The sequence below is a fragment of the Zonotrichia leucophrys genome, chromosome 6 (assembly GCF_028769735.1).
Source record: "Zonotrichia leucophrys gambelii isolate GWCS_2022_RI chromosome 6, RI_Zleu_2.0, whole genome shotgun sequence".
Lineage (NCBI taxonomy): Eukaryota > Metazoa > Chordata > Aves > Passeriformes > Passerellidae > Zonotrichia > Zonotrichia leucophrys.
The window spans coordinates 28,202,482-28,228,764 of NC_088176.1; the positions used below are offsets into that span (position 1 = coordinate 28,202,482).

At 42.7% G+C, this 26,283-nt stretch overlaps 1 long non-coding RNA gene across 1 annotated transcript in view; it reads left to right on the forward strand.

The window, feature by feature from the left end:
• The window catches only part of LOC135449875 (uncharacterized), a 53,616-nt gene extending 30,297 nt beyond the window's left edge, over window positions 1-23,319 (forward strand). The window contains exons 2-3 of the long non-coding RNA XR_010440871.1: window positions 21,717-21,860; window positions 22,073-23,319. This is a non-coding gene — a long non-coding RNA (uncharacterized LOC135449875). The remainder of the gene's footprint in view (window positions 1-21,716; window positions 21,861-22,072) is intronic.
• The last annotated feature ends 2,964 nt before the right edge of the window (window positions 23,320-26,283 follow it).

The following is a 26,283-nucleotide window of genomic DNA, read 5'->3' on the forward strand; positions in this document are numbered from 1 at the left end:
AACGTTGTTTGGGGTGTGAGTATGATAGTGTTTATTTTCAGGCTGAGAGTTATTCAGACCAGTAGTTGATAATTCAGCACATCCATGAAACATCCTTGACAGAAACAGAGGTTCTTCCCTGGGCATTGGGTACTGGTAAAGAGGGTGAAATTCACTTTATAGTGTTGGCAAGGTGGTAATCAGTAGAGAGAAGCTCCCCTGAAGCCACTTTAGGATTTCAGAATAGCAGACTGCTGATTATACCTCTCCCATCTATGTGAGAGTGTTTGTCATCAAAAGCACAAATAAGAACCTTTTCATGCAGAATTAATTTTACTATTCACAGTCCAGCGGGCACATCTTTTTAATGGAGTCAAATGCACCTACACTGAGTGTTTTACCTCTGTGTGTGTATAAATATATATCTATATTACACTAGTCTGCACTGAAGTGATGTTAACCTCTGTAGGAAAGTTCTTAAGTCTTCAGTAGAGTTAAACTATATTTAGAAACCAGACAGGGGCTGCCATTATGTTATGGGTTGTCTCTGCTGCCAGCACAGAGCTCAGGCAACCTGCAAAGGTGCAGCTAAGATTGTAAAGATGCCTTGGGTGCATGGACTTGAAAGTCTGGCACACTCACTACCAGAAACAACCTAGCCAGCTGAACTAGGATTAAATTAATGGAAATGAGAAATCCATCATTTTCAAAACCTAGATCTGAGTTACCTTCAACTCCAGGCTTTGCAAGCTTATTTAACTTTGTTCGCTTGATGTTGTTTTTATTGACCTGGTTATTTTTATTGTTTCCCACCAGCAGGCTTTTAGGTATTTATGTTGTCACTTTGTGCTATTGATATTTCAGATAGTTTGGGTCACTCACAACCCATTCACAATCTTGGGATCCTCTGTGCCTTTACCTGCTTCTTGGGAGTTCACAGAACATCCCCAGGGATTATAAATAATCCTTCTTAGGGCACTAGATTACAGAATGATAAATTACTGGAAATATACGCATCTGGGATAAAAAACATGAGATTTGTTTTCCCCAGATGGTCTGTGCTTCCTGACCAGGCAGTATTTTGTTCCAGTCAGTGACAAAGTTTGGAATAAGTTCTGCTCTGTGTGTGAGGTGTTTTCTGTTATGGGATATTACCTGGTGTTGAAAATACAGCCAAACATAAGGACTCAGTGCTTTGTGGAAAACTCTGAGCACCAGACCATGCAGTGAGACTTTGGTGGCATTACTGATTCCCAAAAGCACAAGCACTGAGCCCAGGGGCCTCCAGTGACAAGGGTGATGTGTGAGGCAGCTGGAGAGCTGCCCTGGGACCAGGGGGTGTCTCTGTTCCCCCAGAGCCCTTTCATGGGGTGGTGTAGGACAGGGTGCTGTATTGAGCGTGTGGGGGGTCCTCCATGGGCTGCACGTGGATCTCTGCTCCCCCATGGCCCTCATGGGCTGCAGGGGCACAGCTGCACCATGAGCTGCAGGGGAATCTGCTCTGATGCCTGAAGCACCTCCTGCCCCTCCTCCTGCACTCACCTTGGTGTCTGCTGGGTTGTTTCTCTCATGTTCTCACTCCTATCTGACTGAAATTGATATTGTGCAGGATTTTTTCTCATTCTTAAATATGTTATCAAAGTAGTGCTACCACCTTCATAGTTGGGCTCAACCTTGACCTGTGGCAGGTCTCTCTTGGAAGCATGAGCTATGTTGAGCAAATCATTGGGAAGCTTCTAGTAACTTCTCACTGAAGCCACCCTTGTAGCTCTCTCTGCTACTAAAACAAATAGTTAATGCACATGGAGACAATCATATCAATCAGTAGAGAAAATTTTCATATCTTTATATGTAAGACTGCAAGTCCTAAATAAATACATTGTATACATGAAATAATCTGTTTTATATAAACAGCTTTCATATCAGCAGATTATAGGTACTTCAGTTTGTGTGAAAATCACTGCACTCAACCTGAAATCAGCTACCTTTAGAAGCCTGTATAAGACAGAAATGAAGACTGAATGATGTATTTGAAAGCCTAGGGAAGTTCAATTCCCCAGAAATCTGTCCAGAACACTCTGTTACTGCAGCTGCCCCTGCAGAAAGTGCTGCAGGAGTTCTGTTGCTCAGGGGCCAGCCCTGCCCACAGCACTGTGCTGACTCGTGGGCTCTGACTCAGCAGTGATGTGATGAAGAGCCCCATCTCCACCCTGATGCAATAGCCTGAGTGTTCCTGTGATACACATCTGTTATTTGAAGAGCCATATTAGCAAAGGTTTTCTGAAAAAAATCGAGTTTCTTCCCCCGCTTCCATCCTGCTTAGGCTCTTATCTGGTTGACCAGACTGAATTGCAACTCTCTTGTGCTCTAAATATTGTATCACTTATTTGTCACCTGTGATGATCCTCCCCTTCCTCAAGGAGCAAGAACATATTTGTGGGTTGTTGTTTTTTGTGGGGTTTTTTTGGTGGAAGCAAAAGTTTTGTACCCAGAAAGGTGAAGACGAGGGTAGGGAGGAACATCTGGATCTGAGGTGACTCTGAGTCTTTGGGTACCCAGTAGCTGCTGCACGCCTGGCCAGGGGCAGAGCTCACCACAGCCTGCATCCAGGGGTTTGTGTCAGTAATAGGATGTTACCAGGTAAAAATTTGCCCTATTCAGTGCTCTCCCAGTAACTGAAAACCCTACAGTATATCATTGTCTTAGCCAAAGAGGGTGTGCTGCTCTTTTATTTGATTGCTGCTACATCATGTATATGAGCAATGCATGTGTCTAGACTGTGAATTCCCAGTTCATCCCAACAGCCATAAGGCATTCTAGCTTGGCTGTAAGAGCCTGGGCACAGCTCTGAGGGGAGCATTAGCCTGTTCTGTGGCTGCACTTCAGCCTTGCAATGTGCAAGATACAGAGTGTTGGGGAAAAAAACAGTAATTTCCAGCTATGTGTCTTTGTAGAGCTGGGGTCAGGGAGCACATCCCCCATGCCTGCCCTCTATTTTCACTAAAACAGATGAATTTTAGAGTAGGTGATGACCTACAAAATGTGGGAAGTTTGCCTGCTACAGTTCCTGGGAGATTAGCAGAGGAGGCTGGATGTGGGCTGTGAAGGCATAATGACTTTGTTTTTAAACTTGTTAGCCATTTAGAGTTCCAACCTCATTAAATCCACGCACTGCAACTCAGTGGCCTTTGAATGAATGGATTAATTCTGTGTTATTTTATCGCTTCCCTCCTGCAGCCTGCAGCTGTGCAGTCTAAAGTTGTCTTGTTTTCTCATTTAGAAGTGTTGTAAAGGAAACTCCCTGGAGATGATGCAGTGTGCTGAACACGAAAGCCTCCATTGAGCTCGATTGCTGCAAACAATCATCATAACAGCTCCTCAAAGCTGCAGCTGGGGTCACACTTCATGGGGGATGGATTAGCTGTAGGGGTCCCCTTTTCACTGCTTCATCCAGGGATCCCTGTGAAACACCTAGAAAGGTGCAGAGCATCAAAGCAGCAGTATTGATTCATGAGACTTAGGCTCATTTTTGGTCTGAGATGACTGTGAATTGCACCTTCTGGCAACAGTGTCAAAGCAGCTGCAGGTCCAGAAAATGGAGTGAAGAACCGGAATTTGTGCTCTTCATTGCTTTTATAGAGAAAATGCTGGATGTTCGGTTCTTTGTAAACAAAAATCTCTCATGCTGAGCACAGAATATCTCAGGCCACTTCAGCTCAGTGGGCACAAGAAGGGCTGTGGTAATGTGTGCTGTATTCTAACAAAAATTTCCTATCTATTTTGACAAAGCATCTGGAAAGCCTACCTTGCTTTCTTTTTTTCCTGCTAGATAATGAAAGTTTGATTTTATTTTCAGGTTGAGAGTTATTCAGACCAGTAGTTGATAATTCAGCACATCCACAAAACATCCTTGACAGAAACAGAGGTTCTTCCCTGGAAGATAGATGGACATTGGGTACTGGTAAAGAGGGTGAAATTCGCTTTGTGGCATTGACAAGGTGGTAATCAGTAGAGAGAAGCTCCCCTGAAGCCACTTTAGGATTTCAGAATCTAAGCAGTAATTGTAGCAGAATCAGTGGAGGGAGCCCTTTCCACCTGGTCACAGTGTACTGCATACTCTGACCTACCAAAGTGCCAATTACATATTTTGCTTTATCAAAAAGTTTTATTTTAGTTCAAACCTCCCGTCTGATAAATCTGATAGCAACTCTCCCACTCAGCTTTTTTCTTCCTGTAGAATTTTAATATGAATCATTTTATAATTGGAGATTTTAGACCTCTGTGCAAGCTCCCTTGTGAAACGAGCACTCTGCCCCAGCCTTGGAAGCAGGGCAGCCCACACAAGCAGGGGACTCACTCTGGTTTGTTTAGAGGACTCTGGAGGCAGGAGAAATCTCAGAGGTCCACAAAGCTTGTCTTGGGTCTTGGTCTAAGGAGCCTTGGGGGTGCATTATCTCCTCCCCGGAGGACCTCTGTGGACACATGCTCTGCACAGTCACAGGGCAGCTGATCTCTCTGCAGCATCAGTGGTGTGAAATGGGGACACTGTTGGGGCTGCCACGAGGGCAAGGATGAGCCACCTTTTGTGCAAACCAGCCCAGCCTCTGTCCCCTGCTGCCCAGCTGCTGGGCATATTGCATATTTTGCTTAGGCTGGGTGCCTCCTATTGCCTTGTAGGATTCATTCCTCTTCCCTATGGCTGATACCACTTTGCTCTAGGACTAAACCTGTCATCCTCCTGCCCCTTGACAGCTACAGGTCCTTCCTGAGCAGGAGGACCGCTCGAGAAGAGGTGTCCCAGGAATACTCTTGCTTTCCAGGAGTAATCCACAGCCTCAATCCAAATGTGCTGTAACATTGCTTAGGCTACTCCCTCTCCCTGCAGGCACTGAGTAAACTGCTCACTGAGATGATTTTCTACTAACAAGTTTGAATAAATGCATCATATTCTGCTTTGGGTTTGTTACCTGATAGCCTGGATCCACAAGTGGGTAAATGTGGCAAATAAATTACTGACAGTGCTCATGGGCTGTAACTGCAGGTCTCTCTGTGTGTGGGCTGACACTGCCACTTTGACAAGGAGCTTGTTTATGAGGAGCTGGATGATGGAGCTGCAGGAGGGAATTCGATTCAATGTCTCTTATACCTGTTAATTGAATCAGGCTCGGGTGCTTGCAGGGAGGGTGCTTTTAGACAACATCAGGGCTTGATTTGCATCTGTACAGCCCTGGTTGAAAGCCTGAACTGTGCCTGTGAAATCCCGGAGGCAGGTGATGAATGAGCTCCGTGCACCCCTCGCAGTGTCGGTGTGCGCTCCGCAGAGGGGCTCTCAGCCCGGGCTCCGCTCGGCGCTGCAGAGGATCGGGGCAGCACGGGCTGGGGGCGGTCACGCCTCTCCCAGGACCCAGGAAAGCACAGCGGAGCCGCTTCTGCAAGGTCAGGCTCTCCTGGGACACAGAGCTGTCAGCCCCATTTAGGGTTGTGCCGGCAGATTGGCTCTGTGTGTGGTAGTGCATGAGCTCCTGTAGAAATCCTTCCCTGCCAGGGCAGAGAGAGCATCCATCTCTGCCAGAATTAGCCCGAAGAGAAGGGCCCTTAGTAAGAGAAGGGCCCTTAGTGCAGAGCACCAGTGAGATGATCAAGTCCTTTGTTTTCAGGAAGGACATGGCTGTCATCTTATAATTAACTTCTGGAAAATGATCTGCATCATTAGATGGAGGTTGTAGTGAGGACACAGGTTTTTTGATCTTAAATTTGAGTACGTTTAAGCACATGTGAATAATTTGTAAACAGCTGTTAAATACAAATCCTTGTGAAAAGGCTTAATGTAGTAATCATGAAAACCAATATTAGGTTATATGCAGAAAAATCTATTTGTGTGGCAATAGCTTTCTGGTTTTATTTTGGCCCTCTTTCTTACAATTATTTTTGGTTTACTCTTAACCTGGAACACTAAACTTGATATTCACAAATGTAAATAACATTGTATAAGACTTGGAGGGACTGTCTGGAGAGCCTTCAATACAACCTTAAGACAACCTATTTCACCTTTGAGAAATAGTGGTGTAACCTCTTCTTAAAACCTTACACAGAGTCCCTCAACCATCAAAAAAGAAAATAGTGTGTGTCAGGCCCTGGACTGCACTTATTCCAACTGAGACCTTACCACTGTTGAAGAAAAAGGAATAACAACCTGCCTTATTAATGCAGACCATGAAATCTGCCTCCTGCTCATCAGCATTGCTTTGCAAACTTCAGTTCAAGATGACTCCTAATCCTTTTCTATGTATTGCTGCTTGACTAGCCATCACTGACGTTGTACAGCATATTTGATTTTTGTCTTCCTTGGTGTAGGGATTTGCATGTGATAAAACACTTTGAATCATGTCAAACAGAAAAGATATATATCAGAAGCAAATATGGCTTTGAAAGTCAATGTAGTTTCTAACACACAGTCAGTTACTCAGTGATGGCAGCTCCAGTGGCAGCAGAGGGATTTCATTTCCTTTCAGTAGGTGCTTTGTGTTTTGTTTTTAACAAGAACTGCAGCAGATTCATTTTCAGTAAGCCAGGAAGCAACTGTGACCTGTTGTTCCCAGTACACACCTGAAGGGGGATATATTCATATCCCAGACCATAGCAAGTTTTGTATATTTGTTGGTACAGTCATTTGGGGGTTTGTGGCATACAGGACAAGCCCGTGAGACAGGTTATATTCTGATTAGCAGTGTCTTCTAATTGATTGCAACTAGCTAAAGTAGCTTTCATTAGTTTTCCTGACATAAGCTTCTATTAATACTGAAACTTGAGCCAAATGACATACAGATTTGTGACACAAACCAGGGGAGAGAAATTGCAGTGAACATGGAGTAATATTTTAAATGTGGTTGAAAGATATTTCCAACACTTGAGAAAACAACATGAGATAGTTTCAGACTTGCTTGAATTTCTTGATATGTGATCTCCATGCATGGAGCTTTTGTTCTGGTTTTGGGTGTAAAAACACCCTGGTAATGTGCAGATGTGGGGGTTAACTTCAGCCTCAGACAGCTGCAGTGATAGTAAATAGGAATAGGATGGGCCACAATAATTTATCAACAGTCTTGTTTTCAGTGTGCTGTTGCAGGCTGAAGGACCCCTTTGTGCAGCAGCATAATAACCAGCAGGCAGATGACTTTGACTCTCTCACTCTCAGGGCACATGAATAAGACCTAATGAAAATAGCTGGGAGACAAGAGCGAGAGCTGCCTCCTGCTGCCAGCAAGGCCTGGCCTTTCTGCCACCCCTCACATCTGTAACAGGCCACGTCTGCAGCACAGCACACAGAGCCAGCAACTGTAAACAACGGTGCTGGAACACAGTGTGGGCTGTATGCATGTTTATTCCAGATCAATTAACACAGGTCTGTTCTTCACTGCAGCAGAGAAAATAAAGCAATTCTTGGTCACTTTGTAACAGCCTGTTTTAAAAACAGAAGTTTTAACCAAGCAATTTTAACCAAGTTTTAATTTGAAAATTACATAGTCATGGTAATAAGAGGATCTCCCACAGTTTTATATTTCATTGTCATCCTTATTTCCTGGAAAGATGGAGGATATCTAAACATGCCACTCATGAGAAAGGCAAAGGAACATTGACAGAAATAGATCCAGTCAAAATTTTTGGTGATCATGTCTTTATAGTCTCTAACAGAAATGTTTAATTCCCTGAAATATTTGTTTTTTCGCTCAAAAAAGGGATGGTCTTCTATCATAGTTAAAACCTACATCCAATATTAAGACAGACTGAGGAAATCCCTCCCTAGCAAAATAAAATGCCTTTAAAATGCTATGTTCAGTCTCATAGCTAAACTCCAGCTGAATGCATCACAGTCAATGGAATATTTGCCTGATAGGTCTCACCAGCCACTAGCACAAGCAGACACAAAACTTGCAGTATAAATTACAAAATGTAAGTGCAAAAATAGTTCAGTTTTACAGAATACAATTGTGATAGATGTGTGGTGTGATGACAGCCTATGCAAGAGTTATCCTGGAAAAATACATGGTGCCTTCATCACCCAGGTACATGAAAGGTACACGAAAGAGGATGTGAAACAGGATTAGGTGTGAGGTAATGATGGACATTACCTCAGGTGGGGAGTATCATAGGGGAGCAAACCAGAAAGGTTTAATTTGTGCAACTTGTAAAGGGCAAAAAGAGCTGTGATCACCTTAAATTAGATGAATCACAGAAAGAATCACCATGGAAAACTATTTTGGTTCAAATAAAAAGTCATCATGAAGAGAACTCAGCATAAGGTAGCCACATATATAAAATGGAAATAAAATCATGATTTTCAGCCTTCACAGAAAAAAATTGATGGGCAAATAAGAATTTTTTAAGCTTTTATGAACTGGAACAAAAGGCATAGTGGGAAAAAACCTCAGTGGCTGTTCTTTGTTACGGAAAACTTGAAGCCTTTTTGTACTTTTAAAAAATAGTAGGTGCAGCAGTTCTTGAAAAACATTCACAGTGGTTTGAGTAACATTCATTGCTCATTGAAGAACCTTTTGTGCTCAAGGGACCAATCTACTTAATGTTAATAGGTCTGCAATAGCAGAGCCTTTGCTTGTGTCACGGTTCACGCTGAATAACAACCCTGCCACTCTTTGAAATACGTGGGAAAACTTCCACTGGCTGCGCTCGCAGTAGCCCTCCGCTGGGAATTAGGGAACAGAGCATCCATCCCTGTCGGCTCTGCAGCCTCGGCTGCGTTTGACAAAGTGCTCAGAGCAGGCAAACACGGAATTGCTGCGGCTGCTGGGGCAGGGCCTGGCAAAAAATCCATAGGAAACAATCTGTTCAGCTGGTTTTCCTCCTGTTTATTGTGAATTCTCTGTGATCAGATGGTTCTAATGAATTAATTCAGCCTTCAGAATTCCTTCATAAATGCTGTATAGCAAAAAATTCCAAGTCTGAAGCATTTGCTTTGACTTTGTCTTGACACTCATCCCAATGGTTTGAGCCCCATCTCTGTGTCCCGGTTAGGAAGACCGGAGGACTGGAAGTGATTCTGCAAGTTACAGCCTAAAGGCAGAAGAGACAAATGTTGCAAGCATCATGGCCCCCATTTCCAGGTTTTTTGGGAGAGACACCCCCATACCAGATTGGACTACACATTACCAAAGCCTCCATGTAAAGCCCAGTTGTGCACAGTTTGAAAAGCAGTAGTAGTTATGCTAAAATCGACTGAAAATACCAGCTACACAAGCAAGCATATGCTATAGTTATCTTTTGATGCTACTGGTTTTTATGCTACTGTAAAAATTTATGGTTGCATTTAATTCCATTAAATTAACAAAAATTCAATTTCACTAAATTAATATGTTGCTTCTAGCAAATATTTCATAATTGTAGTTAATTTACTTTAATTTTAGTATGATTTTATTATTCTTATATCAAGGACGTTTTAGATTGAAGTAGCTTTCCAACAAAGAAAATACCTTTAGCTTTCCATCTAGTCATCTCCTAGAAATTAAATTAGTGTGTTCTGAATAGACACTTTGGAAGTAAGTATTCAAAGCAAATTTGTCAAATGATTATTTTCACATTCCAGGGACCAAGATACTAATTACTTTTCTTTTGCTATCAAAGCTGTATCTGAAAATTGAGCAATGCATTTATACACAGGATTTTCCCCACACCCCATAACTAGAGGAATATCCAACATAACTTGTGGAAGATGATTAGCATGCAGGGAGTCACCTTCCCCTGTGTTAGCACAGTGCTCAGAACAATTAGGCACCTGAGCGCTACTATAGCAGGAACGAGTAGCAATGGTGTGATAAGTAGCCCATTAAAATGACAGTTGATGCCATATGAATAATTTCCTTCTCATTTGTCACCAGTAGCTGCAGGAACTTCTTTGTAAAGACAGATCCCCTGGAGATGTTGCCTGGATGCAGGGCCCCGAGAGCAGGTTTGGGCTGCAGCGAGCATCTGGCAGCAGCGCTGCTGTGCAGCCAGCCCTTGCAGCTGGCAGGGGCCAGCGTGCCTCCCTTGAGTCGTTTTCTGTCTCAGGTGTCTCGGTGGCACTTCTGAACGCGATCGTGGGTCAGGCTGCTCCTGCTGCACTTTGTGTGTTTGTGTGTGTTTAACAAACACGGCTGGCAGTGTGAGAGAATGATGTGCGATTTCCTGCTGGCCTCTGGGAACGGTCTGCAGACGCGTCATGTGGAAAAGCAAGAAGAAAATGGGGGTAGCTTGGTGTGGTTTACAATCCCCACGCCTAGGCAGAGTGCAGGTCTGTTTCTGTGCAGCTCCGCACACCTCACCCCCATCCCGGGCTGAGCACAGAGCACCAGGGCTGCCCCCGCTCCTGCGGCTGTGCCGGGCTCCGGGCAGCGCTGGCAGCGGCCCGGGGTGAGCACGGTGCTCACGGCGCTGCGCCGAGTGCACGGCGAGCTGAACCAGCCCAGCGGCTCCTGGGCACGCTCCTAAAGCCAGGCTGCTGGAAAGGTGATTCTAACTCGGCAGCACTGTAACAGCGCCTGCTCATTTCCCTCCGTGAGTTGGGTGCTTTTTACCAACACAGTTAGGCTGGCACGGGTAGGAGCCACGGTGGATGAGAGGTAGTCCCTCTGTCTGTGCATGGGAGACCTGTGGAGTCTTCCCAAAGGTTTTGTGTATTATGTTCCTGATTTGTACAAAACTCGGAGATAACAGGCAACCTGTAAGGAGAGCCCGACTCTCCACAGTTGTTAGCTCTGGAAGCTGTGGGAGTTGATAGCTCTGGAAGTGGGAGACCTTGCTCCAGTTGCTGTTTGACATCTTATCTTAGCAGAATCTCTTAACACGCAGGGTTTGGAAGAGCCTGGCTGCCGCTGCTCAGCCTCGCGTGCTCTCTGCTGATAACTGCCCAGCGCAATGGGGCACTGCCGGTACTCTCACCAGCACTCCAGACAATCCCAGACAGCCCCACCCTCCTCAGCCAGCGCTCGGCAGGTGCAGCATACAGAGGCTGTGCAGCCTGGGAAGCCTCCGGATTGCAATTTATGTGCATTGATATATTTCAGTTCAGGGAACCGGTACTTATCTATTGATTACAGCTCACAAACGCGCAATTTCTCAGCCATTAATGAAGCTATGGATGCTTGCTGCTTGATTTAAACTTTGAAAAAAACAATTGGCTCTGAAGCCTAAGCCTATATTTTGCAGAAATAAAGCACCTTTCCTGTCAGGGTTCTTCAAAAGTACTAATTGTATAATTTGCCCCAGAATTACACAACATTAACTTTTTTTTTTCCCAGAAAGGAGGGGTAATTATGTGAACATCCAATGGAATTAGATGAGAGAAATATGTCTTGTGGCAATATAGAAAAATAAATATTGTCCTGCCTTGATGTAATGCATCAGTTAAGAAATTGTAAAGCAATAAATGCATCAGGCTTTGGATCTAACAGGGCGTACTGGGAAAAATGAGGCTGTTAGAGTCACAGTTCTAGAATTGTTACATTTTTCTGAGATACCAACAGGAACTCAACAGAAAATAGAAGAAACAGAATATTGATGTTGCATGCCAAATAATTAAGAAATCAATAACAATACTCAATGGTATGCCAAGCTCAGCTGCTTCTGACATTTCTAGGACCTGAGACTCCAAACTTCTATGTAAACCTGGGTTTTTATTCATATCAGCATTATCGTTGTTGTCAGGGAGACAGTCGCTCATGTATCGTTGCCACACAGAGCATTTTAATCATCCCTTCTGCAGACAGAATTTCTGTGTTTAAAATAGCAGACAAAGGTTCCTTTCCTCACTTACTTTGCATCTAGATATTGCAGTTAGACAAAAGTCCTGCTTCAGATCATGTGCAAAGAAGGGAAAAGTCATTTCAGAGAGAAAAGAGGCACCTATTATTAGTGCTCCCAAGACACACTGTTGTAAGAAAAAAAAAATTGATTTTTTTTCATTCTTAATACATTCTATGCCATTGCCCATTATTTTAGTAGTTAGCTTTTCACATTTGCTTGACTATTTTGTTTCTATTACAACTATAACCACCTATTACAAAAAAAAAAAAAAAAGATTTAGGGAAAATAAAAAGACAGGTAGGATGTCTTTTGAGTCTCTTGCTGAATTCAATAGAAATTGCCAAATACTAGAATGTCACAGAATTGTGGGAACCCTGACTGCTGCTCATGTGTTTTTAGTATTACTGAATAATTTATAATTTGAGGGAAAATGTGAGGTCTTTGTCACCTTTCATTTTTGTCTTCTCTGTAAATTTAAATTTCTCAATGAGACAGTGTGGAACTGCCAGGAATATAATCAGAATTATACCATAATTTCAACCCTCACAATTTAAAATTCGTACCCGTTAGTGCAGAATAATTGCTTCTCCAAAGACTATCACAATTCACCTGCAGGTTCAGCCTTTCACAGCCCCACCACTGACTCCCAAAGGCATGTGGGCTGAGATGAGGCTTTGCATAATTCAGGCCTGAAATAAACACACAGAAATATTTCAGAGTGGATGGATTCTGCCGTGGCTGTGCACTGTGTCAGTACCAAGGTACCACGCCTCTGTCTGTAAAAACCATTTATTACTTGTCTTGTGGGCACATCACAATGGTTGTTTAGCTAATACATGTGAAATGTTTTGAATGCAAAATGAGTTGGACAAGAGGCTGTTTCTTTCTCAACTCTGCTTTCTGAGGTGACTAGAAGCAGATATTGGGAGTATTTTTTCAGAGCTATGAGGTTAGAACAAATAGCTAGATTGTGTGCATTTACAGTTTGGATATTTTTGTTTCCTTTCCTGCCCCAAGTTATTTGAGTAAGTTTTCCAGGAGGATGACAAAGAAGGGAGATTTGAGAGTCCCACAGGAAAAGCTTGCCCAAAACATTTAAGAAAACTGGGCTGAACCCCAGTATCAATGTCAATATTTCTTTTCAACGTTGTTTTGGAAAGAAGGAATTGCGAGGATAAATTATTTAATTTTTCTTTCAGGGGAGAATCTGTAAAAAAAATTGTTTACTGCCTCAAAACTGTAAATTGCATAATTTTAAGCTCATATACAATGTTGTTCTATAGAACCATACCAAAGAGAGAGGCTTGGCTGGTGTGCCAAAGTGATCTTGTCCACTGAAATGTGCCATATATGCCAGTTCCCCATAGAATATAGTCATTTTTCTTTGTGCCTGCTGTGTTTATCAGACTGTAGGATTTTTCTGATGTAGACTCCCTTTCTGCCTGTTTGGCGTTTAAGACTATAATTGAAGACTACTGCCTAGTAACCAGTGCTTATCTCTGCTCATCCACCTTCAATCTGGCAAATTGGTGCCACAATTAATGCCAGGGTCCCTGTTATAATCTGCTCAAGTACATGTTGGCACTCTTGGCAGATGAAACCCTTTTTCCCTGGGCAGTAGACTTCCTTGATAACAAGGGTCAGGAAAAAAACAAACAGTTGTGCATAAACAAAGCTGTCTCCATGTTTAGTTTGGATTTGATTCCTTGTATAAGGAGGGTTTTGGGCTGAAACTGTACAAATGAAATGAACTTTTGTCTTTCTTTTAGGGAAGTGTTCAAATGAAAGGCAAGGAAAGATCTCATAAGGACCAAAAGCTCAATGTTCCATTTCAGGTGAAGCAAAACATTTCAGGCCAGGCAGGCATCAAAAACAAAAGAAAAATTTTCACTCTACTTCTTATTTTCTCTTTTGTCTTCTTCTTAGAAGTAAAATTTTCATGCGGTGGCTCTCTGGCATAACTTTTGCAGAGTATCCATTTTGATTATCACCTCTGGGCAGACTTGTGCCCAGGTTCCAGGAGTAATTTATTGTTCAAGCAAGAAGAGAAACATGTTACCTGCAAAATGCAGAGCTTTTCTTATCCTAAGTGTAATTCATCTCATTGCAAGGCAAAACTTTCATGATTCTGAAACTAATAATATAGTCATCAAAATGTCTTCCAAAGTACATGAAATGGCAAATGTCTCTGCAGATTTAATACAAACTGAGATTACTTTCAATAAAAAGCCACCAGAATTTTCCAGGCCAGTGGGGACCCACATACTGTGTAAAAGTGTAGAATGTCAATAAAACAAACTTGACAGCACCATTAATTTCCATTCCAAATAAAACCTGGTTCTGCTGATTAAGGAGGTCAATGAGGAATTCTGAAGTCTCCAAACAATTGTATTTTTTGTCTTGGCTGTTTGTCTCAGTTGGTAACATTGGCAGACTAGGAAAGGCTACTTGTACCTCATCATGTAACTGCGTTCTAAAGTGCAGCCTAAGCACTGAATTTCTCAGTCATGTTGAATTTTATCAAGCTAGATTATCCCCCTAATTACACCGGCATAAACAGTTGTAGCTTAATTGAATTAAGTCGGATTGGATAATTGCTGTAAGAAAGCAGATCTCATTGAAGTCACAGTCCAAATTAATGTTTTAAAACCCAACCCAGTACACTCAGAAGTTATGCAAAGTGCTGAATGTTCTGAGTTCCTGTAGAAGTTCAAGAAACTTGCATTACATTGGTGACAAGTCCTTATTTGGAGCACGTTAGTGACCTGCTAAGTTAACTGTGCATTTTTATGTGATATTCTATAAGCACTAGAGATGTGTGGATATGTTTATAAATCAGATTAATTTGCTCATCTACCAACAGAATCTACTCCCCTTAATTCTTCTGAGAAGCACATTAGACCATGAACTGCTATTAGAGATTCAGCAGCACATGAGGCATAAAGTGTGCAGCTGGGACCTGATCCTTGGGGGTAGCCAGCTCTGGATATGGACTTGTCCCCTGTTTTCAGAGAGAGTTCTTGGAATAAAACATATCCCAGTGAAGGCCAACACAGCATAGTGAAAGACACAAAAATGCATCATCAGTCAGAAGGAAAAGGACTAGCAGGCAAATCAGTAGGCTGCAGCTATAATCTTTCATGCAAAGGGCTTAAAAAACATTAGTTCAGACTCAGAGCCTCCCTTGAGGAGTGAGGAAATACAATTATGTCAGAGACAGTTGATCCTTATTTAGGATCATACATTTAGTGGCAAAGGGGGGACTAGAACTTGGAAACCCCATGCACACAAAATGCTTGAGGATATTCCTGGTAAAACAGCAGTGATCTGATTAAAAAAAAAATCAAATATCATAGAGCTATGTGAATGACTTTTTAACATTCCATTGAGATGCATCAAAGTGAATGTGAAAGATGAATATGGTACAAGCAAACCTCACCCTTAGTGGATACGGTTGTTATTGTTTTTGTTATTGTTCACTCCCTCACAGGCTCACCCGAGGCACTGAGCAGAGCTGGCAGGATGCTGGAGGTGTCCTGGGGACATCCCAGCACACAGGCAGCTGTGCATGCTCCCCTAAAAGAGCCAATCAACAGGCACTGTGTTCCCTTCCTAGCTGCCCCAGCGGCAGCAGGAACCAGGGCTGCTCTCACAGGGCTGTTGAAACCCCTAGCAGGGGCTAGACATGCTGTGCATGCAATCAGCTGCCACTCAAGTTCGCTCATAGCACATCTCCTGTGGAAATAAACAGATAAATTATTCACTGTGCAGGCAAGATGATACTGAATACCATGGCAGCTAAATATTGTAGTTACACTAAGTTCTTGTGAATAGGACATAACTTATTCATAGTCAGAAAGTGCAAGAACTCTTTCACAAGCTAGATTTTTGTCAGTCATGATGATTTTCCATGTGTTCTGTACTATATGAAGTCCTCTTTGAAAAGGGGACAGTAAATTATTTACTGTGCAGGGAGGATGATCCTAAATGGTACAGCAGAGAAACCATGTAGCTGCAATGAATTCACATGAGCATGATGTGCTGCTCACAAACCATTCCTTTTGCCTGCCTTCCATGCCAAACTGGTGATCACTGACAGCCCATGAATGGGATACAGAGCTGCCTTCTGGAGAGCAGGCACAGGTTAGCCCTTCTAAACCTGTAGCACCTTCACATCTGAGCAAAAAGCAAGTTACTCTTGCCTGTGTAAATCCCCAGGAGGTATCTAAGTCATTATGGTGTCTCTTGGTAGCGCTCTCCTTTTTAATTTGTTGTCATCTGGGGCCAGACCCTGCCCCTGGTGGCCAGGGACTTCATGGAAGGTGATGTATGTGCTGCTGGGTGCTGGCTGAAGGATGTGGTGCTCTCAGGGGCTGTTTGGAGCTGGAATTGAACCCTGCAGCTCACGTCCAGCACACTGTGTACATGGTATAGGCTGCCACAGACACTGACAGAAGGTGACATTGTTAACCAGAGCTACTGTTTAAACAGGGAGCGAGAAGAGAAAAACACCAGCAAAGACAGCAGATGGCATCTTGAATACTGAAGTGAGTGGACTCAAGTGCTCATCCACTGTAATGGCAGAATATTCATTTTGAACACCAGATTCCCAAGCTGCAAAGGCTTGTTGTCATCAAAACCATTTTCCCTTCATTTAAATAGAAGCATTTTGAGGTATCTGTGAGAATTATTGTGGTTCTTGCTTCTTCAGGGCTCCTGGAGCCTGTCTCAAGGAGGGAAGTCTCCTTGCTGCAGCCCCTAAGCCCATGCTTTTGTCCCTCAGTATGGCAAGAATATGAAATATCGCTGGTCACAACATTTTTAAGGAATGAAACAAGGGAAATTCACTTTCCACTTTCACATGCCTGTCTTTACACTTCTTCTGATGGAAGGACTTCTGCATCTCCTGCCTCTAATTTGTGTTGTGCTGGTACTAATTTACTTGGGAGGCACAGAGCTCCCATCTCTCATGCACAGATGCAAGAGGTGGCACAGGGAAGCTGAGCAACACAGTTAGTGATTATCTCTGGTGACTGGACAAAGCAGCTTTCCCTCTAGCACTGCTGAGGAAAAGGACTTGTCATCCTCTTTATAATTAATTGTAGATAAAGCAGTGTGAGAGTCAGTGTAAATGTAAATGGGAGAACATTTACCTGCAGAGAGTTAAAATCTGCTTGTCCCCTTCATTCATGTAATCCTACATATAAATGTGTTTGTTGAAGATAAATTAGCTATCATAGTTAATTTATTCTGCATGCTTCTTATTAGCTATGTTAATTCCCTTAACTCATCCCACCACATTTCTCCTCTTTGCATCAATTCTGTTTTGATTTTCTCAGCACTGGTTAGAATAGGTTTTACAACATGTCTGCTGTGTTAAAATACTTTCTAGAAACAGCTTACTCTGTGCTTACTCTTACCTGTGTAGCTTTACTCTCTTACAGCATGGAGGTTTTACTTTTTTTTTCACTACATGGACCCTCTTGAAAATATAGTGTGTTTTGGTTTTCCCTTTTAATTCTGGAAGCACCTGTATTTGCATGCTTGTCAACTACTTTTATACAATAAAAGCCTACACTGAGGCTCTGAGCCCAGTCTCAAGGGACTGTGCAGGCATTTCTAGGATGCAGCAGGAAGACAGGTGCCTTGCTGAATATTTGTAAGAAAAGGTGCCATTTCAAGTAGATTAGAAGAGTGTGTAAAACAGCATTGGAGTCGTTTAGTGAGTGCTAAGACAGCACTGCACCCCATGCAGTATAGTTGGGGAGATAGCATTCTTCTCCCACTTTGGAAGTTGTAAGGGGATTTTGCACGTGTGCTTTTTGTTCTGTTTTTGACTGAATGTACAAGCAGATTCCCCATGGAGACTTCTGGGGAGCTGTGTGCTGCTCACTCACCCTTGGGTGCTCCTGTGTGTCTGCTGTGGGATGTCCCCCCAGGTTGTGTCCATGTGTGGTTTGCAGCACGACTCCCCACCTGGGAGCTCTGGCTACCTTCCCATGGGCTGCAAACCCTTTTGGAAGTGAGGCTGCTTCACCTGTCTCAGGGAGCTCTCTAAAGCCTTGCATTATGGAGTTGTTGGCAAAGTGCTCCCCTATCAGAACCTTATTGCTGTAAGCAGGCAGAGCTAAGCTGTGCCTGTCCCTGCAGATGACAAGGCTGCTGGCAAGGAGGTCACCCTGGCAACGCCACTTGTGGCTACCTGCTGGGCATGGCTGATGAGGCCTTGCCAGGGAGCTCCTGCACAGCAGCAATGGATTTTGCTCTCTATCCAGCAGCTCAGTGACAAACACAGAGAGGCAAGGAAATCCTGCCTTCCTTAGGGCTGTCAGACCCTCGGGGACTAGGAAAGCAAAGGAGACTTAGTGATAACCATTGCTTTTCCAAAGAGTGTTGTTTCTGACCTGTCCTTCCTTTGGTAAAAGCTGTGACACATTCAAAATGTGTAAAAAGTATTTTAGTTCTCAGCTATTACAAATTTTCTGGAAACCAAAACCATCTTCCAGTGGGAAGGGGGCATTAAAGCATAGCAGGGGTCCAAGTTTCAGCTGGGGCACAGCCCTGTGGGGATGCAGCAACGCAGCAGCTCACAGCAGTTTGGTGAGGGAGTGAGGCTAAATGCTCAGCCAGTGCCTCCACAGCAGCAAGTGCAAGTCTCCCTGTTGAATACCTGGACAGCCTGACCTTTATGAACTGTAGTTTAAGATTTTATAGCTGTATTTCAGGGGCTTTGTTCTGCCTATTTTTTAGCCACATAGGTGTTTATTTCCCATTTTTGCAAGGAGGGCACAAGGTTTCTGATGCCCTTTCCATGGGAAAAGAGGATTATTTCATAGCTATGACCCACACAACACACTGTTATCTATTCAGGTAAACATCCTTCTGGTCAGTTTGAGCCTCCTGCAGTGCAAAGGTGTTAACCATGATCATTCCATGAAGGACATTAGTCAGCCTTTCAGCACAGCAGAGCTTTTCAGCTCTTTCTCTAGAAACAGTTAAACCACTGCAGACTCTCAGCATCTGAATAGGGCATCTGCATAGCTGCTATTTCAAAAGCATCTTCAGCTTCAGAGCAGAGATCACAGATGGCCCAGTGAGACACTTCAAGGCAAATCCGCACTGTGGAGCAAAGCTCTGCTCCTCCTTCAGATCAGGAATCTGCCCCTCTTTCAAGTCTGTTCTTACAATAAGCTAGAAAAAGCCAGTTGGGGTGTCAATTCATATTTGCAAAATATTTCCATGAGAAGAAAAACAACCCAGGAAAAGAAGCAAAACCAGCCAGCCCTGTGCCTGTCAGGTGCAAGTGCTGTCTGAGTATGTCAGGTGAGGGGAAGACAGGGCTGCAGGTAAACTTTCACAGGTACCATGTCACCTGGGCTTAGCTGGCACATGCAGGTGCACATCTCTTCCCACTTGGCCGTTCTGAACATGGCCCTCTAAGATCTAAAATCTCTTGCTGTGTTTAATTTACAAAACTCTTTGCTGATATTATCCCCAAATGCTTCTAATGGAATTACTTGAGCTTCAATTTCAAAGATTGTAATCTGTCTCTAGAAATGCAGCTTGAGAGATAATTTTGCAACACTGGAGGTAAAACCCACTGGCTTGATTCTAACGTGTATTTCCAAGCAAAGTGAGTGGTACTAACAGCTCTGGTCTATACAGTCCTTAATTTAAACACCCTCAAACATAAACTTTGATAGGTAGGTTATAAATGACAAGTGCCATATTTTAATGAATTTACAAGGTAGAACTAAAGACTGTTTGGGTAAACTGGAAGTTATTGCATTCATAAAAAGCATGAGCAGATGAACAGATTTTTTTTAATGAGATCAAACCTGATATATGCTAGAGGCTTTCTAATTTCACTGAGGAAATAAATTTTGATCCAGTAGTGACTTGCACATCCCTTAAAAGTCTAGGCTTTTACTCTAATCAGACCTGTAGGAACAAAATATTTTCCACATGGATATTTAGCAAGGTTGTATTCCAATAGTTATACAGTAGACAGGACATAGTATTGATGATACCCTTATAATTATTTCTCAGATAGGTAACAATATCATAGTTTTCAACAACTGAATATTTATCTAGACAGGGTTATGCACAGACCCCAGCAGAATAACTCTCTTCTGTCATTATGAAAAAGAAAATAAAACTGTTGTGTGCTTTGATTCATGGGCAGAGTGGGAAAGTTTCAAAACAGGCACAAAGCATTGCAAAAATTTAAATTGAGAGAATCGCTTTGCAGGCTCCAGTTTTCACAAACAACACAATCTAGTGAGTTGGAGCAATTAGTAGTTGTGTGAGGATGTCCTCATCTTTAATGAATCTCTGATAGCTGATGCTTCTCCACAAGACCTCATTAAAGCCTTGCAGGCTTGGAGCTAGGAAGAGCTTGGCTTTTTGGGCTGGAGTCTTTGTGGGTCCTTGCCAGATGACCGGCTGCTCACACCGCAGTGAAACAAGCTGTCATTCACAGGCAGAACTGACAAAACAGAGCAGGGTGTACCACCAACACACTGCTCAACCTGCCAAAAGGGAACAGAAGAGGACAGAAAACAGTGATGTTTGGGGTCAAGGCATTTACCAGAAAACTGTCAAGAGATGTGCATAAAATGCTGTCTTTCCCTTGTGGGTGCAGAACAAATTTATTTGTGTTACTAACACAGCTTTTTTTTGCTCTGGTGTCATAGGAGGCTTTTTCAGAAATTCCTTTTCTGCTGTCCATCAGGAACTAGCCTGAGAGCAGGAGTTTGTTTCTATTCCTTGCAATGAGTGCTGACTTGTCATGCCTGCAGCTTGTGAAAGGAAATAAGCTTTTTCTTCAGATAGCATGAGGGCTGGAGGAGGTGGGGATTCAAGACATCTTGCCTAAAGTTTGTCATGTCAGTTGAAAGTGTCCAGTTCAATTTGAAAAGTCATAGCTGAAAAATTTCTGCAAACAGCCAAAAATAATAACAGCCTTGAAAATCAGTCATGTAACTTGTTTTAGAGATTGACTGTAGGCCATAGAGAAGAGTGATATCTCTGCTAATCACTGACTTCTGAAAGGAAATATGCTCCGAGTATTGCCAATTACAGCACAGAAATTTCATCCCAACTTTTGATCAGAGCATATATTAAAAGGAAAAATCCAAGCTCCATGTTTATTTCACCTTATATCTCCTCTCTGGCTAATACATAAACAAGGTTTGGAAAAGCTGGAGGGTTAAAAATTAGAACAGATATCTGTCTGCTCCAGCACATATTTTGCTGAACCCTGCTTCTTAGGACTTCCCATTTGTTACTTTGGCATGAATGCTTCACCATTTTATTGAATTGAATTGTGGTTTCCCAACTGAAATGCAGACAGCACAGCAGGGTGAAAAATACACGAGAACCTCTTTGCTGTGGCTTTCTGTGGCATACATGAGTAGAAAATGTGATTTACTTGTCCAGGCATGCAGTCGTTTGTCAATGTCCTTCCCTCAAGATTCCTGGTGCAGGGTAAAGTGCTGATACAGTGATACAGGGATTTCTGTCTGGGTACTTCCCTAATGTCTAGGGTACTTCCTCTGGTATTCTCAGGGCCTCTTGATTTGCCAATGTACTTTGCTTTCACATATTTTAAGTAATATTGTTTTAGTTCTTGCTTCCTTTGGCAATTTTTGCTTCCAAACTTCTCCTGCAGGCAGCATCATTAATCTTGCATCGGGTGCTTATACCTTCTTGTCATGGCTCTCAATGAGTTCAGCAAATCTGCAGTCACAGTCACTGGGCTGCTGTTCCCTCACTGCTTTTTCTGCTTCAGTGCAGATGCTGGTTCCTGTTCATTGTTAGCTACAATAAAATCATCTGTCTCCTATAATGTTTTTATTATGGGTGTTCAGCTCTTTCTTTGCCAATTTGCTGCATTTTATGCTGTCAGTTTAACCTCTGACTTTAATCCCATGACACAGCTTGATGACATCTGTCCTTGTCTGAAGGCTCGATTACATCAGGTGTTCTGAAATGGTTTCCTGGTTGATGCAGTCTCCAGAAAAACAAGCTCTGGACATCATGGCTTGTGTCCACCGTGCTTACCTGTCTCATCTGAAAAGCAGGTAATTCTCAGTGCATTTTTTTGGTGGTTAAACATTAAGCTGCTTTCAAACACAAACCACCCTCAGTGCTTGTCAGGCAGCATGGTCTCAAAGCACACAGTGATTTCCACTGTCAAAGCTGAACAACCCCAGCTCTCTCAGCCTGCTTTCATGGGAGGCATGCTCCAGCCTCCTGATTACCTTATTGGCCTCCTCTGGGCCCACTCTAACAGGTCTACATCTTTGCTGTTCTGAGGATCCCAGAGCTGGATGCAGTGCTCCAGGTGGGTCTCACAAGGGCAGAGTTGAGGGATAGAATCTCCTCTCTCAACCTGCTGGCCCCTCTCCTGATGCAGCCCAGGACAGAGCTGCCCTCTCTGGGCTGTGAGTGCACACTGATGTGTCTTGTATTCCCTGCTCTCTTCAGTGCATGTTTATCAGGTCTCTGTACACTTAGTGTCACTTGGCACTGAGAATGAAAGAAGAAAATTACAGACAGAAATTACATTCCTAATAGATCATGCTGTCTTCCTGATCTTACCTTCACACACTGATCTGAGCCTCTTTCTCCTCTTCATGTTAGCTCTTCCCTGGGATCATTGTTTCCTTTGTTGAGCTTCCAGAATAACCTGCTTGAAAACTCAGTTCTCTTGTGTTGTACGTGAAGCTGTACCAACACATTTATATAATCTGTCAGCTGAAACAAGGAACAAAAATAGAAATAGTCACGCAATGTACTAGTCATTCATAAAATGAACTGCACAGCTTTGCAGCAAGGCATAGTAAAGAGAAGTTCCCTGGTGGGCTCTGGCTTAGCAGTTTTCCAGTTGCACTTCACTTGTGCAAAGAGCCCTGAGCACAGGTAGGGGCACGGCTGCAGAAGCCCAGCAGGCTGCTGTGCTGTGCTGTGCTGCCAGGGAGGGAAGCAGCAGCTGCCCTCCCAGCTTTAGCTTCTGCAGGGAATTTTCTCTTTACCCCAATTGCATAAATAACCAGGAGACCCAATTCTAGCTGCTACAACTGACACACATGTGGATTTCCTCCAGGAAAACAGTCAAATTCCTCTGTAATCTAACATGACTTTCCAACTACCATAAGCAGCTTATCTTTTTCTTCTGTGACAGTGTTTCTAAGTCATAGGATTTTGCAGATGGAATTTTAAGCCATGAAGAATAGAGCTATCTGCACTGAGGTAGCTGGAACCATTATTTTGCCAAGTTTATCAAAAGCCTTTGTTTTGCACAGAGTTCAGATAATATTTTGGTAAAATTAGGAGCCTGGAAGGGGATGAATCTGAATGAGTTTTCTGATGATGCATGTGTCTGCTAATTAGGTATTATAGAGACCTTTGCTTGTATTAATTACATTGGTGAATGAGAACAGATTAGTTCTGATTCAAATGCATTACTGCTGCAAAGCCCATCAGAGGGTACTGGTGGAGAACCAATTGTGGATCATAAATAAAATGAGAGAACATGATACATAATTTCCCAAGTTCTTCTCCAAAATGTGGTGAAAAGATCAAGGTTTACAGGGGAAGGCCAGTTTGACCCTCAAGCTTACACATCATAGTTCTTAGTCACCTAAAGTGGAGCATTATTAAAGTTCCCAATTCTAAAGGCATATTTCTATTTCAAATTTTCTTTCACTTTAAATACAGTTGTTGCAATTGGAGTCTAATTTATATGGAGTAAAAGGAGTTGCTTTGTTGGCCAGAAATCAGTGTTTACAGAGAAGCTGATGATCATGTCCTGATTACATCAGTAATGGATATGATCCAGTGGAGAGAGAACCAGTCCCAAGCACTGATGTATCCCCAAAGTCTGCTTTATCAGGGCTGAACAAAAATAATGACAACTATAACATGTGTGCACACAAAACATCAAAGAAATCTCAAAGATATCTAAAAGTTTTCTAGATGGACAAAAAGCCAGTATCCATTGGCTATATGAAAGTGTTGTTCTAGATAAAAGCATGTTCTACTTTATGGGAAAACAAAGTAAGAAATTAGAAACATAGAAAGTAAGAAGTGGGGGAAAACCAAACAGCATGCATTACAAGTTTTGAAATGCAAAAGAGCTGCAGAAGAAATCACCATCATTGTGTAAGAGCAGGGAATTTACTTAATGACATTTCCATAAAAATGGTATAGTTCTCATTTTGTATAGAACAGCAAAAAAAATCTTAGGAAAAAGGTTTCTGACACTGAGAGAACTGAAGTCTGACAGTACAATTCTTGTGATCAGACAAAGCTGATTTCAACCTCTGGGTTAAGTTTACTTTTTTACTGCAGTGTATATTTTAATCATCATAGCAAAATCAAGTGTGTAAAGTGCACCTCACTGCACAGGTTCAATGGGAGGTGCAGTTTCTCCATAGTCTGAAAGTAAGCATTAAAAATGGCATAACACAGTGACTGGTAGAATACTAAATAACAGGAGGAGCAGTGTGTCAGAAATATCTGAACCACTTCCTAAACTGTTTGAGTGATTCAATGGAAAAAATCATCTTTAGGAACAAGGATTGGCTGCTACAGCTGTGGAAAGGGGTGCTGTGTCTGTTGCTGGATGTATCAGGCAACTGAGATAATATTTCATATGTAACTGCTAATATGTATTCAGCCCTGGGGAAAAAAATGCCCAGATGGCTGAAGGAGGCATAATAATTAGGAGAAAATGTGTGATATGGTTTTGTACATTCTTGGTAAATTGGTATTGGGGAAGATGGTCTGATCAGGGTTTTAAAAAGAGTACAAATTAAAAAAAAAGAAAACAAATAAAAAGGCCAGCTGTTAGGGGGCAAGCAGAATGATGCAAGTATTCCCAGACTCACTTGAGGGCTAGAGATAATGCCTTCCAGGGAGAGATTTTTTTAAGGTGCTCAATCTATGCAGTACATCGGGAAGATGCTTGAGGGGCAACTTGATTACAGCATATAAATACTTTAATGGTTTCTAATGGGCTCTTGAATCTAGTGGAGAGAGGCATGAGGAAGATCATCAGCTGGAAGCTGCAGCCAGATGAATGCAAATAGTAAGACAGGACTGTTTAACAGTAACAGTCACAACTGGAAAAACATATCCAAGAAAGTGTCATATTCTGCTATCCAGAAGTATCCAGTTCCTTACTGGCTGCCTTCCAGCATAGCATTCATCAGTCTGACAAAAAGTCACTGGATTCAGTTCTGGAGCTTTCCATAATCAGGTCTGGCTATAATGTCTGCTTTTATTCCCATCTGGCTCTTTGTTTATATCCTTCTAGTTTAGATACACTCATACTGAGTAAAGAACACTGGAAACATCACTGGCTATAACAATGAGCTCCAGCACATTCATTATTGTATAATATGTTGAACTGATTGGAACATGGGTTTATTTTTCTGTTAAAAAAAAAAAAAAAAAACAAACCCAACAAAATCTTGTAAAGCTAGAAAAATTTGTACCTTCCTTTAAATATGCTTCTGATAAATTCCTTCTCCCTCTCCAAAAAGCTGTGGTAAAAATGGGGTGCCTTGTGTACTGAGGGTTTTTTAAAAGTATTTTCAGAGCAAAGACAGTGAATGGGATCTTGAATGATGCATTGGGGAATCTCAGACAGCTCATGATGCACCTGTGGCATATGACAAAAGAAATTTGTGGTGTATAGATTCTCACATTTCAGTTTTGGGATTTGTGCCTTCTGCAAAGCCCTGCATTTCCAACCCCAAAGGCAGATCACCTGAGTCGTGTGTGTTTGCAGAGCAGCTGCTCTGAGTAAGCAACACTGTAGGTTATCCAGTGTTTCTGTCCTGACCACAATAAACCTCCCATTGCACTGCAGAAACTGGCAAGGCAGGCAATAATTCATGTTAATCGTGATAAATTTCTGTGTCAATGTTTTAAATGAGGTGGTGTGAAGCAGCGTGCTGTGCTCCACGAGGCGCACATGGTGTGTGCAGACGGGAGCTCCCCTTGCCGCAGGCTGCAGCTCCACGCTGGGTTGGGCCGGCCCTGCCCCTCCCGTGCCCCTGCCGGGCTCCCGGGAGCAGCACAGCAGCGTGCAGCCTGAGCAGCGCTGTAAATGCTAACTTTTGTTATGTACACTGGGAAAAGAGACTGCCTGCCACTGTGAACACACCGGAAAATTATTCAGCTCAACCAGGCAAGTTGAGTTTAAGGGCTCCGTCTTATTGTCCTGGCTTAGTTCACTACAAAATGCCAAAGCACACCTGGGAATGTGGGGAGTCAGTCCACAGGCTGAAGTCCATCCAAAAATGGATTTTGTTTTTGTTAGAAAAACCTGAGCTCCATTTTTATAAGCCAGACATATATTAATTTATCAGCCATTCATCTAATCCAAATCTGCCTCCAGAAGTGAACAGGAAAACACTGTTCTTGGATAAATCAGTGTCAGAGATTCATGTGCTTAAAGGCTGAAATGGATCTCTTCTGAATAGGCTTGGGGTA